Here is a 13,396-nt window from a genome sequence, read left to right as displayed (position 1 = left end):
AGACTGTGAGAGAGCTGATACCCTTGGCTGAGAAGCAACCCCACACATGAATGGTTTCAGGATGCTTTACAGTTGGCATGAGACAAGACTGGTGGTAGCGCTCACCTTGTCTTCTTTGAATAAGCTGTTTTCCAGATGTCCTAATCGAAAAGGGGATTTATCAGAGAAAATGACTTTACCCCAGTCCTCAGCAGTCCACTCCCTGTACCTTTTGCAGAATATCAGTCTGTCCCTGATGGTTTTTCTGGAGAGAAGTGGCTTCTTTGCTGCCCTCCTTGAGACCAGGCCTTGCTCCAAGAGTCTCCGCCTCACAGTGCGTGCAGATGCACACACACCTGCCTGCTGCCATTCCTGAGCAAGCTCTGCACTGCTGATAGCCCGATCCTGCAGCTGAAACACTTTTAAGAGATGGTCTTGCTGGTCTTTCTTGGGCGCCCTGGAGCCTTTTTGCCAACAATGGAACCTCTCTCCTTGAAGTTCTTGATGATGTGATAGATTGTTGACTGAGGTGCAATCTTTCTAGCTGCGATACTCTTCCCTGTTAGGCCATTTTTGTGCAGTGCAATGATGACTGCACGTGTTTCTTTAGAGATAACCATGGTTAACAGAAGAGAAACAATGATGCCAAGCACCAGCCTCCTTTTAAAGTGTCCAGTGGTGTCATTCTTACTTAATCATGACAGATTGATCTCCAACCCTGTCCTCATCAACACCCACACCTATGTTAATGAAGCAATCACTGAAACGATGTTAGCTGGTCCTTTTAAGGCAGGGCTGCAATGATGTTGAAATGTGTTTTGGGGGATAAAGTTCATTTTCTAGGCAAATATTGACTTTGCAAGTAATTGCTGTTAAGCTAATCACTCTTTATAACATTCTGGAGTATATGCAAATTGCCATTAGAACAACTGAAGCAGTAGACTTTGTAAAAATTAATATTTGTATCATTCTCAAAACTTTTGGCCATGACTGTAATGTGTGGTGGCCTCACATAGGCAGCATTATTCTCTTGTGTTCCCTCCATTGACTAACTGACCTAACTCTATCGCCATTTCTGTCTACAGTCTGTTAGACTTGGGGAGGGGGAGGGGGGGGTTGTATTTGACTCGGATCTCACCTTCACCCCAAATATTCAGACACACACTCTTGTCACCTACACCTCAAAAACATCTCTTGCCCTTTTTCTCTCTGTGGAAACAAAAACAGAAAAAAAACCTCCCATTGTCGCTCTGATTCTCTCTCGTCGTGACTATTGCAATACTATTACTATACTGTCCCCTCTACAATCTGTCCTGAATGCAGCCCCCAGACTCATCTTTCTGCCAAACTGGTACACATATGCATCTAGACTTGCCAGTCACTGCACTTGTTATCTGTCCATAACAGAATCCAATATAAAACCATCACACTCACCCGTAAATCCGTCCATAGTGCTGCACCTCCCTACATCTCCTCCCTCGTCATGGTTTACCCCTCTCTGTTCGGCCAATAGACTTGTATCCCCTGTTATCCGAACATCCCACTCCCATCTCCAAGACTTTTCTCAAGCTGCATCGGTGCTCTGGAACGCTTTTACCCTGGACAATTAGATTAACACCCAACTAAAGCAGCTTCATACATTCCCTAGTTAACATTGTCCTACACCTAAACTAACATTTCTTATCCTAAACCTTATTTACTAAGAGATGGCTGGACCATTGCAATTAACAAGCCCTCTGACCTCTTGTGTCTCCCTATTTCGTCATAGATTGTAAGCTCTTGTTCTCACTGCTGTTGTTTGATACTTTAGTATTTGACATTACAATGTGAAAAAGAATTGTCTGCTCATGAACCCTCTGACTTGTAAAGTGTTGCGGTATATGATAGCATTATATAAATTATTGTTATTCTTTGTGGGGGCCACAAGGATAGACCATTAATATAATTTATCTGAAAACTCCTTCATAAGTTAGAAAATGTACTCACCCCAAATGAGAGGAAGCCTGAGCGTTATTAAGAATCTAGGCTTCATACTGGCACATTTTGTGGGCCCCACCTTGGGCGCAGCAGTCAGCCTGGGCTAGCTGTTCACTGGCCATATAGCCACAATACTTAATCACCTGACTATCCTCCATACACAGACTGAATCCATTCAGGCAATGGTCGTCATGCATTTACTTCGAGAACCTACAACCTTGGATCAGGCTGTAGTTACTAAGACCCATCACATGTACAAATACTATTTCTATACAACTATTGCATAAGCAGCACTAAATGCAAAGAGCTTACAACCTACACACAGTGGCCCTACTTCTCTCTCTATATATGTGTGTATATGTACACCTTATATAAACACACACCTAGATAGATAGATAGATAGATAGATAGATAGATAGATAGGAGATAGATAGATAGATAGATAGATAGATAGATAGATAGATCTCGAGGTATTTATAATACATACAAGTGGCACTATTTTTAGACTTATATAAATAGAGCACAGGGGTGGGATGCTGCCGGTTCTCCTCGGTTCTGCCAATCCTGTTGTTAAGAAAACAACTGGATTGTAGATCTGTGGAGAAGTGGAGTCCTGACCCGGAAAGGCTGCTGGTAGATCAGGGAGCCACAGCTCTGCTTCAACTTGTAGGCCACAGGCCATATTACTATAAAATTATGAGCTGCTGACCTCCATGTTGTAGTCCCCTGGCGAATAAGGGTGCGAAACTTACTTTGGGGCTCAAGGTGGAGGTTGCAGTGTTAATCTGCTAGCGGTGTCTGGAGGTAATCCTACTAATATTATAAATGTGAAAGTTTGTGTGTTTGGATGTTTGTGAGTTTGGATGTTTGTTCCTCAATCACGCTAAAACGCCTGGACAGATTTGCGTGCAATTTTCCACAAACATAGTTTTCCCTTAGGATTGAGTCACAGGCTACTTTTGGTGCCACTAAACAACATGACTTCCTAGCAGGAGACTCACAAAAGCAGGACTCCTAGCCCCAGCTATAGACTCACACACACTGCCTGGCATTTCCTGCCTCAACCTGCCTGCACACTCCTTACTGTCACCTCAGGAGTAGCCCTCACTCTACTCACTCACATTTACATATAGCTTTCCACTATACATGCACAATACAACACATCACATTGTAATTACATGTATCTCCTATCACTGCTATATACAGTACCTGATACATATATACTCCTGTACACAGGCTGTATATACTATATAATTACATGTATTACCTATCACTGCTATATACAGTGCCTGATACATATATACTCCTGTACACAGGCTGTATATACTATATAATTACATGTATCTCCTATCACTGCTATATACAGTACCTGATACATATATACTCCTGTACACAGGCTGTATATACTATATAATTACATGTATTACCTATCACTGCTATATACAGTGCCTGATACATATATACTCCTGTACACAGGCTGTATATACTATATAATTACATGTATCACCTATCACTGCTATATACAGTACCTGATACATATATACTCCTGTACACAGGCTGTATATACTATATAATTCCATGTATTACCTATCAATGCTATATACAGTGCCTGATACATATATACCCCTGTACACAGGCTGTATATACTATATAATTACATGTATTACCTATCACTGCTATATACAGTGCCTGATACATATATACTCCTGTACACAGGCTGTATATACTATATAATTACATGTATCTCCTATCACTGCTATATACAGTACCTGATACATATATACCCCTGTACACAGACTGTATATACTATATAATTGCATGTATCTCCTATCACTGCTATATACAGTGCCTGATACATATATACTCCTGTACACAGACTGTATATACTATATAATTACATGTATCTCCTATCACTGCTATATACAGTACCTGATACATATATACCCCTGTACACAGACTGTATATATTATATAATTACATGTATCTCCTATCACTGCTATATACAGTGCCTGATACATATATACTCCTGTACACAGGCTGTATATACTATATAATTACATGTATCTCCTATCACTGCTATATACAGTACCTGATACATATATACTCCTGTACACAGGCTGTATATACTATATATTACATGTATCTCCTATCACTGCTATATACAGTACCTGATACATATATACTCCTGTACACAGGCTGTATATACTATATAATTACATGTATCTCCTATCACTGCTATATACAGTGCCTGATACATATATACTCCTGTACACAGACTGTATATACTATATAATTACATGTATCTCCTATCACTGCTATATACAGTACCTGATACATATATACTCCTGTACACAGGCTGTATATACTATATAATTACATGTATCTCCTATCACTGCTATATACAGTGCCTGATACATATATACTCCTGTACACAGACTGTATATACTATATAATTACATGTATCTCCTATCACTGCTATATACAGTACCTGATACATATATACTCCTGTACACAGGCTGTATAACACATCACATTGTCTGTATCACAACATACACAATATAACACATCAAATCACATTTGCTAGCCCACCAAACTTTTTAAAGCACTTTTACAGTTTCACACGTCTGTGTCCGCCCAATACTCAACTCATCGCAGACGAAGTCGCGGGTAAAAGCTAGTTATACATGATTTCTCAATGCAATATATGTGTTTAATGGCTCTGAGACATTAATATATATATTTTTTCTATTTGGCACTGTACTCCCCCCATGATATCTCCACCTCTGCTGTTGCTGCACCTGTGGCCCCAGCCATGGATTCTCTTCTACCCCGGCAGCCCTGCGTACCCCTCACTCTTCTGATTCCTCTGATTCTTTGCAGGGAGAGGCCTCTTCACAGTCCCACCGCTCCAAACGTCTTAAACTGGCGGACACATGGCAGCTTCTTCATACTATGCCTACTAAAATGGACTTGAAGACCATGGTCCGTAGAGTTCAGGAACGGCAGGATAAGTTCATGTCGGAATTTAAATCTGAGCTTCAATCCTTGTCGACGCAAATCACCGCTCAATAGCAGGCTACAGCTTCCATTGAGCTTCGCTTGGCTACGGTGCAGTCTCTGGTCACCCAACGCACATTTAACCGCACGGACCGGTATCATTTCTGGATAACCTGATACATCTACTTCCCAATGTCTCCCGTCACACACTAGCCATGTGAGATGCATCCTTAAAGTGATCTTACAGGTGATCCTGGACTCTGGAGCCACTTACTGCTGGGGAGATTTTTTTCATCTCCAGATTCGCTGCAATAGGGCAGCGTTTACCCCCCACTCCCCTGATCAAGCGTCTCTGTTAGTTCCTGGATCTGCCTGATCTTCACCTGCTGTAGCAGCGGGCAGAGGCTCCCTTGCAGGATGTCTACTTGCAAGCGCCCATATGATGTTGGATGTTCTGTGATAGCTAATTTCTGTAGGGCCAGTTTTGCCTGCTTCCTCCCCAACCTCACCCCCCCCCCTCCTTTTTTTTTTCCTTTCTCCCCTCCGGCCATGGACTCCATTGTCTTCACCTCTATTAACACGAACGGTCTCAAATGTTTTTTGGAAGTGTGCTAGGCTTAGTGAAAGTGTCCATAGGGTGACCAGTCAACTTTTTCCAGTTTCTCTTCCTGACTCACCTGCCTTCTTCTTGCTTCACCTTTAGAACCTCCCACTTCGTTTTTTACCGTAAGTCTTCCCTCCATCATGTGATCATTGCTGCCAGGGCTTGTGTCCCGGGGCTGTGGAAGTCCACTAGCCCCCCCCTTACCTCTGCTATTGGATTCATAAAGTGGAGGATATCAGAGTCATGAACGACCTCACCAGTGGTTGGCGCTGGGGATCACCTGTTTCCTGTGGGGGGTGTTTTCTTCCCTTATTTTTTTCCTTCTATCTTCTTCTCTTTCCCCCTCTTTCTCTCCTTTGTTCCTTCCCTTTCTCCTTCTGTTCGTCTCCCCTTCATCCTCTAGCTTTTCTTCCACATTTTTTAATTAGATTTTCGCTACCTTTTATTGTGTCATACTTGTCTGTTTATACTTTGCTGACCTGTTTTGTAACCTTGTGTTTATAAATAAAGAATTGGTATAAAAAAATTACAAAAACAACACTGAAATGAATGGAAATTGCAAACAGACCAGCTAGTATCCGTTGCTAAAATCTTGTACGGACAGTAGCCATGGACACTGCTGAGTGGACACCAATGGTAGTGTTAACGCCTCCTGAATGAAGTATCTGCCTCCTAGTGAAATGGGAGGTAGTATTTTGCAGCAATTTCTACTTAAAATTTTTTGCCATGTTAACTTACTATAAGAGCCCATGCACACGACTGAGTGTGCTTCTGAGCTTGCTGCGGAATGCACTCGAAGTATTGATGTCTACAGGGGGCTTCCGATCTGTTTCAAGACCAGGATGATTATAGAGCAGGTCCTATCCTGCTCTGTGTGATTGGACGGCAATGGATCGGAAGCCACCATAGACTTGAACGCATCTGAAATGCACTTGGATGTCAGACAGAGTGTCATCTGACTGCAAACTTGACCCCATATTGGAATCACACTAGGTCATGTACATGGTGTCTAAGGGAAGGGTCTCGCAGTGGAATTTTTGTAGCAGAATTCATCCCAAAAATTCCACCTCCTATTTATTATCATGGGAGGCAGACACCAGCTAGATAAAAAAAAAATAACATGTAGCAGGAAGAAAAAAAAAGTATCCAGCTCGATCTTCTGGCAGATTCTGCCCAAATTAAAGAGAATAAGAGCAGAAAATCACCGTGCAGATTTTGTACGGTGAGTCCTGCTACAAAATCCGCTGTGTGAATACACCCTTAAGGGTGCAGTTGCAAAATGTCATCAGAAAAAACTGCACACAGTTTTAATGCAGCTTTTCATTTTACTAGTGAATAAGGCTAATATAATGATTCTCCCACACTTTTAAAGTGCAGGGTGTGAATGCACCCTATAGCCAATTAGTATTTGTATTGAAGCCCCTGAGAGTGTGTGTGTGTGTGTGTGTGTGTGTGTGTGTGTATATATATACAGTATTCAAAGGGATACAGGCTTAGACCTTATGTAGTGAAGCTAGGGTCCCACCCCGTCACAGCATGACAAAGAGAAGCTTCACAGAAACTGGTGTCCAACCAAACGTGTTTTATTAGTAGAGTTCAAGTGAACGTTTTCGGTCCTTCTGGACCTTTGTCAGACTCTACATAAATATCAGAAAAATAAATCAATAAACTTTTGGTGGTTAACAAACAATCGGTGTGACACTTTGTGATACAGAACACAAATATGTACAGAGTATACACAATATATACAAACAAGCCATACAAGAGCCAGGAGTGAGGTTTGCCAATAACAAGGGAAACATAGCAGTTGTCTATAGGACGTACTTAGTCAAGGCAAATAATGTGTCATAATCAAATGTAATAAACTAGTTCCAAAATTGAACAAAAAGAAGAAAAAGAATATCACCTGTCTTGCAGTAGAAACAACAATGAGATCAATGTTTGAGATAATGGAGGCTCACAAGTACCTGCAAGTAGCACAATGCATGGATCTTAAAACCAGTGCAATCGGGTAATGTAATAACCTAGTTGCTCGTTCTCTAGGGGACCTTACCTCCGCTGGAACCTGACCAAGCCCGCTGTGGATAGTGTTGTACTGCGCAAAAATGAACGAGAACGAGCAACTAGGTTATTACATTACCCGATTGCACTGGCTTTAAGATCCATGCATTGTGCTACTTGCAGGTACTTGTGAGCCTCCATTATCTCAAACATTGATCTCATTGTTGTTTCTACTGCAAGACAGGTGATATTCTTTTTCTTCTTTTTGTTCAATTTTGGAACTAGTTTATTACATTTGATTATGACACATTATTTGCCTTGACTAAGTACGTCCTATAGACAACTGCTATGTTTCCCTTGTTATTGGCAAACCTCACTCCTGGCTCTTGTATGGCTTGTTTGTATATATTGTGTATACTCTGTACATATTTGTGTTCTGTATCACAAAGTGTCACACCGATTGTTTGTTAACCACCAAAAGTTTATTGATTTATTTTTCTGATATTTATGTAGAGTCTGACGAAGGTCCAGAAGGACCGAAAACGTTCACTTGAACTCTACTAATAAAACACGTTTGGTTGGACACCAGTTTCTGTGAAGCTTCTCTTTGTCATGTATATATATACACACACACATATATATACACACACACACACACACACATATATATATACACACACACACATATATATATACACACACACACACACATATATATATACACACACACACACACACATATATATATACACACACATATATATATACACACACACACACATATGTGTGTGTCTGTATGTGTGTGTACACACACGTACAGACACAAACACACACACACTTCTCTGTTTTTAATAAGTCAGCCCCAGCTTTATTGACATTGATCACTTTGTAGTTTCCATGGTTCCCGGACCAAAACAGGAAGTGCTGGCGGACGTCTCGTCTAGCGTAATGACGCACTTCCGGCTCGCTGGCAGGCGGGCTATGGGAATTTGAATTGAGTACCGAGCGGGAATTGGATGAGGAGGACGGCGCTGTCTATAAGAAGGTAGGTGGCGGGTGTGCGGGGTTATTCGGGTGTTACACCCTACATGTCTGTACTATGCGGCTGTCCTGCTGCTAGCGGACTTCTATACTGTATCTGCCGCTGACATATATATGAGCTACAAGTCCCAGGACCAGTGTGTTATCAGATCGCTGCTGTCAGTGCCCGGTTCACACTTTCCAGTTGCGTCTCATGGGAACCACATCATGTAAACGCAGGGCCAATCAGTGCGTCTTTGTTGCGATAAGAGCCTGACCGTAGAGTTCTGTATTGGGTCACATGTACCAGGCTCTTATACCGCCCCCTATGTGCTGTATAGGAGGAAATAAAGTCCGTGTATAGAATGTGGGGTTGTTGTGTTGTGCTGCAGTCTTCATGGAGGACTTATTTTTAGGATGTATTCACACTAGTTAGATATGACACAGACAATAGCATGGGTCTTGTGCTGGAATCTACAATAAAGGGGCCATCCCGCCACAGCAAGATAAGGGGGACCCCCACCTATCCAGAGGAATGAGGTGTATTGCCCCCCCAGCTGTTGGTCTGTGCGCTGCTTCATTCACTGGAATAAGGTGGAAGGTAGTCGGTGCTGCTTCATTCAAAACTGGGGTGTAAAACATCGCACCTCCCGAGATTAGTGGGGCACCCACTACAGGATAGGGGGAACTAGGGCAATGATCTGCACCCCAGCCTGTCCACATACAATGGAAGTCTTATAGAAGGATTATTACTACTGAAATCCTTACAGATGGAAATCGCAAAGATTAGACCCATCGGGGGAATTTATTAGCCCATTTACACCACTTTTTATGTAGATGGGTGTGAATGTTGTGTATTTTTGATGCATGGCCTTTATTTTTTTATTTTTTTTCCCTTAGGATAGGTCATCAATATTAGATCTGCGGGGGTCCAACAGCTGGAACCGTTGTAGATCACCTGTACCGAGGCAGCTCTGCAGCACCACCACAGTTTGGGTTTCCTGCACTGCCTCAATACCAATGATTTACGGGGGGGGGGGGGGTGTTCAGGCTGTTGATCCCCCTCAGATTTAATACTTCTGACCTATCCTAAGGCCATCAATCCTAGAAGCCCAGTAACCCCTCTAATGAATTCCCTGACTGGTACGAGATGTACCTGAATACAATGTTCCTGGGCACAGACTCCCTTTAACAGATGAATATTCCGGGGGCAACACGGTGGCTCAGTGGTTAGTACTGCAGCCTTGCAAGTGCTGGAGTCCTGGGTTCGAATCCTGCCAAGGACAACATCTGCAAGGAGTTTGTATGTTCTCCCCGTGTTTGCATGGATTTCCTCCCATTCTACAAAGACATACTGATAGGGAAAAAAAAATGTACATTGTGATCCCTATATGGGGCTCACAATCTACATAGAAACAGATGAATATTCCATTATTGACTATGTATCTCATCTTCTGACAGGACATGTCCACAGCCTGTACCCCAAACCCCATTTCCGCTGTATAGTACTGTATCACCGCAGCCCCCCTCACTTTTGGGTTTTTCCACTGCAGAATAGCACCAGTGAGACTCTTGTCTCAGTACTTTTAATAACCTGCTTTAGGTACATAAGGGTATGTTAACACAGTTTTTTGCAGGTGGATTCTGCCTCAAAATCTGCCTGCAAAAACATCTCCCATTTATTTCAGTGGGAGTCACGTGCTTGTTTTTGCCGGCTAGTGATTGTTTTCAGCTAGTGGGAAAAAGAAGCGACATGTCCTTTCTTCCAACTGCTGAGTCAGCCATGGCGTCCGTGGCTTGAGACACCCTCCTGCCTAATCAGAAGTGAGGTGCAGTTGCAGCTAGCCACACGGAAAAGTCACATAGGGTCACAATTGCGTAGGAGATTCCGCTTGCTAAGTGTCAGCTGATTGGTTATCACTTAGATGACAACCAGCTTGAATGGAAAACAAATTACAAGGTACTGACATCCCCAGGTCCCTTCCTTAGGCCGCTGAGGCCAATCACTTGCAGCGGGGACCACGCTGGGAGACATCGGAGTATTAGGAACACATCAGTATCTTTGTTTTTCTTATTTGTTTTTTTTTTTTTTTAAATTCCCCACCTAATTAAAAAATAAAATTTTAGCCCAGACAATCTCTTTAATGGAATGTCCTGATGGCACCCTGTTCAATGTGTCTAGAACATATCAGAAATTCACATACATGGACACACAGCCAGAACTGCTCAGCTTATTAGCGGATACGCGGCTTATTTCACGGCTTTATTTACATGGCAGTATTTTGTGTGCCAAAGCCGGAAGTTGGTCAAAGCTCGGAACAGGTGCTTTTTTTTCTGTATTTATTGAGAATTTCAAAAACAAATCAAATTCCTTTTCTTGCCAGACTGACTAGTCACATGACATTCTCAGACACGACCAAATACTATGCCCTCCGCTCCCATTGGAGTAAGTACGGACACTTTTTGAAGATCCCTCATACATGGCACTTTAGGATGCGTTCACAGTGGGACAGTTGTACGGTCTAATAGACAGCATAGACGTGACCAGACAGTCTTAAATTGTGTTACCAGGGTCCATTCACATGGAGGAATTTCGTGTGGAATTTCAGCGCTGAAAAAAAAAAAAGCCTCCCATTGACTTTAATGGTTTCTTTTTATCTGCTAGCCATTGAAGTCAATGGGAGGCTTTTTTTTTTCAGTGCTGAAATTCCACACCAAATTCCTCCGTGTGAATGGACCCTCACAGTGGTTGATGCTGGCTGATAATCCTGTTGTATCTTTAAACTGTGTAGTGTAAGTTTCCATCTTTTATTATTTGGCCTAGTTTGTGCTTGGAGATGTGCGGTATTATATACTGCAAGAAAGCTGCTGGTACGGACTGTCAGCTTTGCCGATATGCGCCCCTGTGCAGGAGATGTCAGTGCTGTTTCGGCGCCAATATACCTCCATTGTTAGAAGGGCAGGCCTTACAGCATAGTGTCATTGCTGGGCTGTGAGGAACGACCCCTCCCCACCCTCTGACAGTACTCTTCTCTAGCTCTATAGCCTTGTACTGTGAGGGGGAGCGATGAAACTGAGCAGGGCACATACTGGCAAAGCTAACAGTGCGCTGAATTCAACTTTCAACCTTTGCATTGCAGTGTATGGATGGGATTTGTTTACATCGCATCTACTACACTGCTACTAAACTTCACAGTGAGTTGCACTGGGAAAATGATTTTTTGCAGAAGTTATATGTTGATGACCTATCCTTAGGATAAGTAATCAATATAAAGTCCGACACCCTGGAACACCCCGATCAGCTGTTTGAAGAGACCGCTGTGTTTGGCTGAGTGCAGTATGTAACTTCCAATAAACCCATTTCATAAATGTTTTTTTTTATTTTTATGTAGATCGTGAGCTCCATATAGGGATCACAATGTACATTTAGCTATTTATTTTTTAATTTTTCCCCTATCAGTATGTCTTTGTAGAATGGGAGGAAATCCATGCAAACACAGGAAGAACATACAAACTCCTTGCAGATGTCATTCCTGGTGGGATTCGAAACCCAGGACTCCAGCGCTGCAAGGCTGCAGTGCTAACCACTGAGCCAGGGTGTTGCCCCCCCTTCCCCCCATTTTATAAATGTGAATGGGTTAAAGAGGGCTCAGGCAGTTCTATATACTGCTGGAATTCAGCGCACCGTCAGTTTTCCCGATCTGTGCCCCAGGTAAAGAGCTATCGGTCCCGGTACCGTATCTCTTTACAGTCAGAAGGGTGTTCCTGACAGTCTGTCAGGCCTCAGTCTGTCTGCCCCCCTCCCTCTGCTCACAGTGCTCGTCCATAGACTAGTATTATCAGTAGGGGAGGGGGGCGTTCCTCCCCGCTCACACTGTACTGCGCGATAGGCGCTGCTGTGGAGAAGGACGTTCCTGACTGACTGTAAAGAGCTACGGTACCGGGACCGATAGCTCTTTAGCAGGGGTTCTTTACCCATCGGCTTTCCAGCAGTATATAGAACTGCCTGTGCCCAAAATCATGAAAGTTCCTCTTTAAAGAGGACCTTTCACCATATCCGGGCACAGGCAGTGTTATATACTGCCGGAAAGCTGACAGTGCGCTGAGTTCAGCACACTATCGGCTTTCCCGATCTGTGCCCGGTGTGAAGAGCTTACGGTCCGGTACCGTAGCTCTTCTATGGTCAGAAGGGCGTTTCTGACAGTTAGCCAGGAACGTCCTTCTGCCTCGCGGCTCCTATCACGCTTTGCTTTGGAGCGGGGAGGAACGCCCCCTCCCTCTGCTCGCAGTGCTCGTCCATAGACGAGTATTATCAGGAGAGGGAGGGGGCGTTCCTCCCCACTCCACAACACAGCGTGATAGGCGCCGCGAGGCAGAAGGACGTCTCTGGCTAACTGTCAGAAACGCCCTTCTGACCATAGAAGAGCTACGGTACCGGACCGTAAGCTCTTCACACCGGGCCCAGATCGGGAAAGCCGACAGGGAAAGCTTTCCGGCAGTATATAGAACTGCATGTGCCCAGATATGGTTAAAGGTCCTCTTTAAGCTCCAATATCAAGTACAGCTCCTACACAATGTACACTGTGCTTGGTATACAGTGAAGAGGCCACAGTGATCATCCCAAAGCTGCAGTCTCTCAAAGGAGTGAAGGGCTGTATGGAGAGGGCTCGGGAGCTGAGACTTCTTCATACACAGTAAAATAAATGTAATTACCGTTAAGTATCACCGTGTGCGTATACGTCCACACGCTCCAAAGATAAAGTTATTTATCCCGCATGGTGAACTCCGTTAAAATAAAACGCTCCAGAGTGCCTGTTT

General features: G+C 43.3%; 1 protein-coding gene across 1 annotated transcript in view; it reads left to right on the top strand.

The window, feature by feature from the left end:
• The first annotated feature begins 8,565 nt into the window (after nt 1-8,565).
• The window catches only part of NCAPG2 (non-SMC condensin II complex subunit G2), a 39,271-nt gene continuing 34,440 nt past the window's right edge, over nt 8,566-13,396 (top strand). Inside the window, exon 1 of the mRNA XM_075271553.1 lies at nt 8,566-8,603. The gene's annotated coding sequence lies outside the window, so the exon portion shown is untranslated. The remainder of the gene's footprint in view (nt 8,604-13,396) is intronic.

The sequence above is a fragment of the Leptodactylus fuscus genome, chromosome 4 (genome assembly GCF_031893055.1).
Source record: "Leptodactylus fuscus isolate aLepFus1 chromosome 4, aLepFus1.hap2, whole genome shotgun sequence".
Classification (NCBI taxonomy): Eukaryota; Metazoa; Chordata; class Amphibia; order Anura; family Leptodactylidae; genus Leptodactylus; species Leptodactylus fuscus.
Note: the sequence above shows the minus strand (reverse complement) of the source record. Positions and strands in the feature narration are given on the sequence as shown.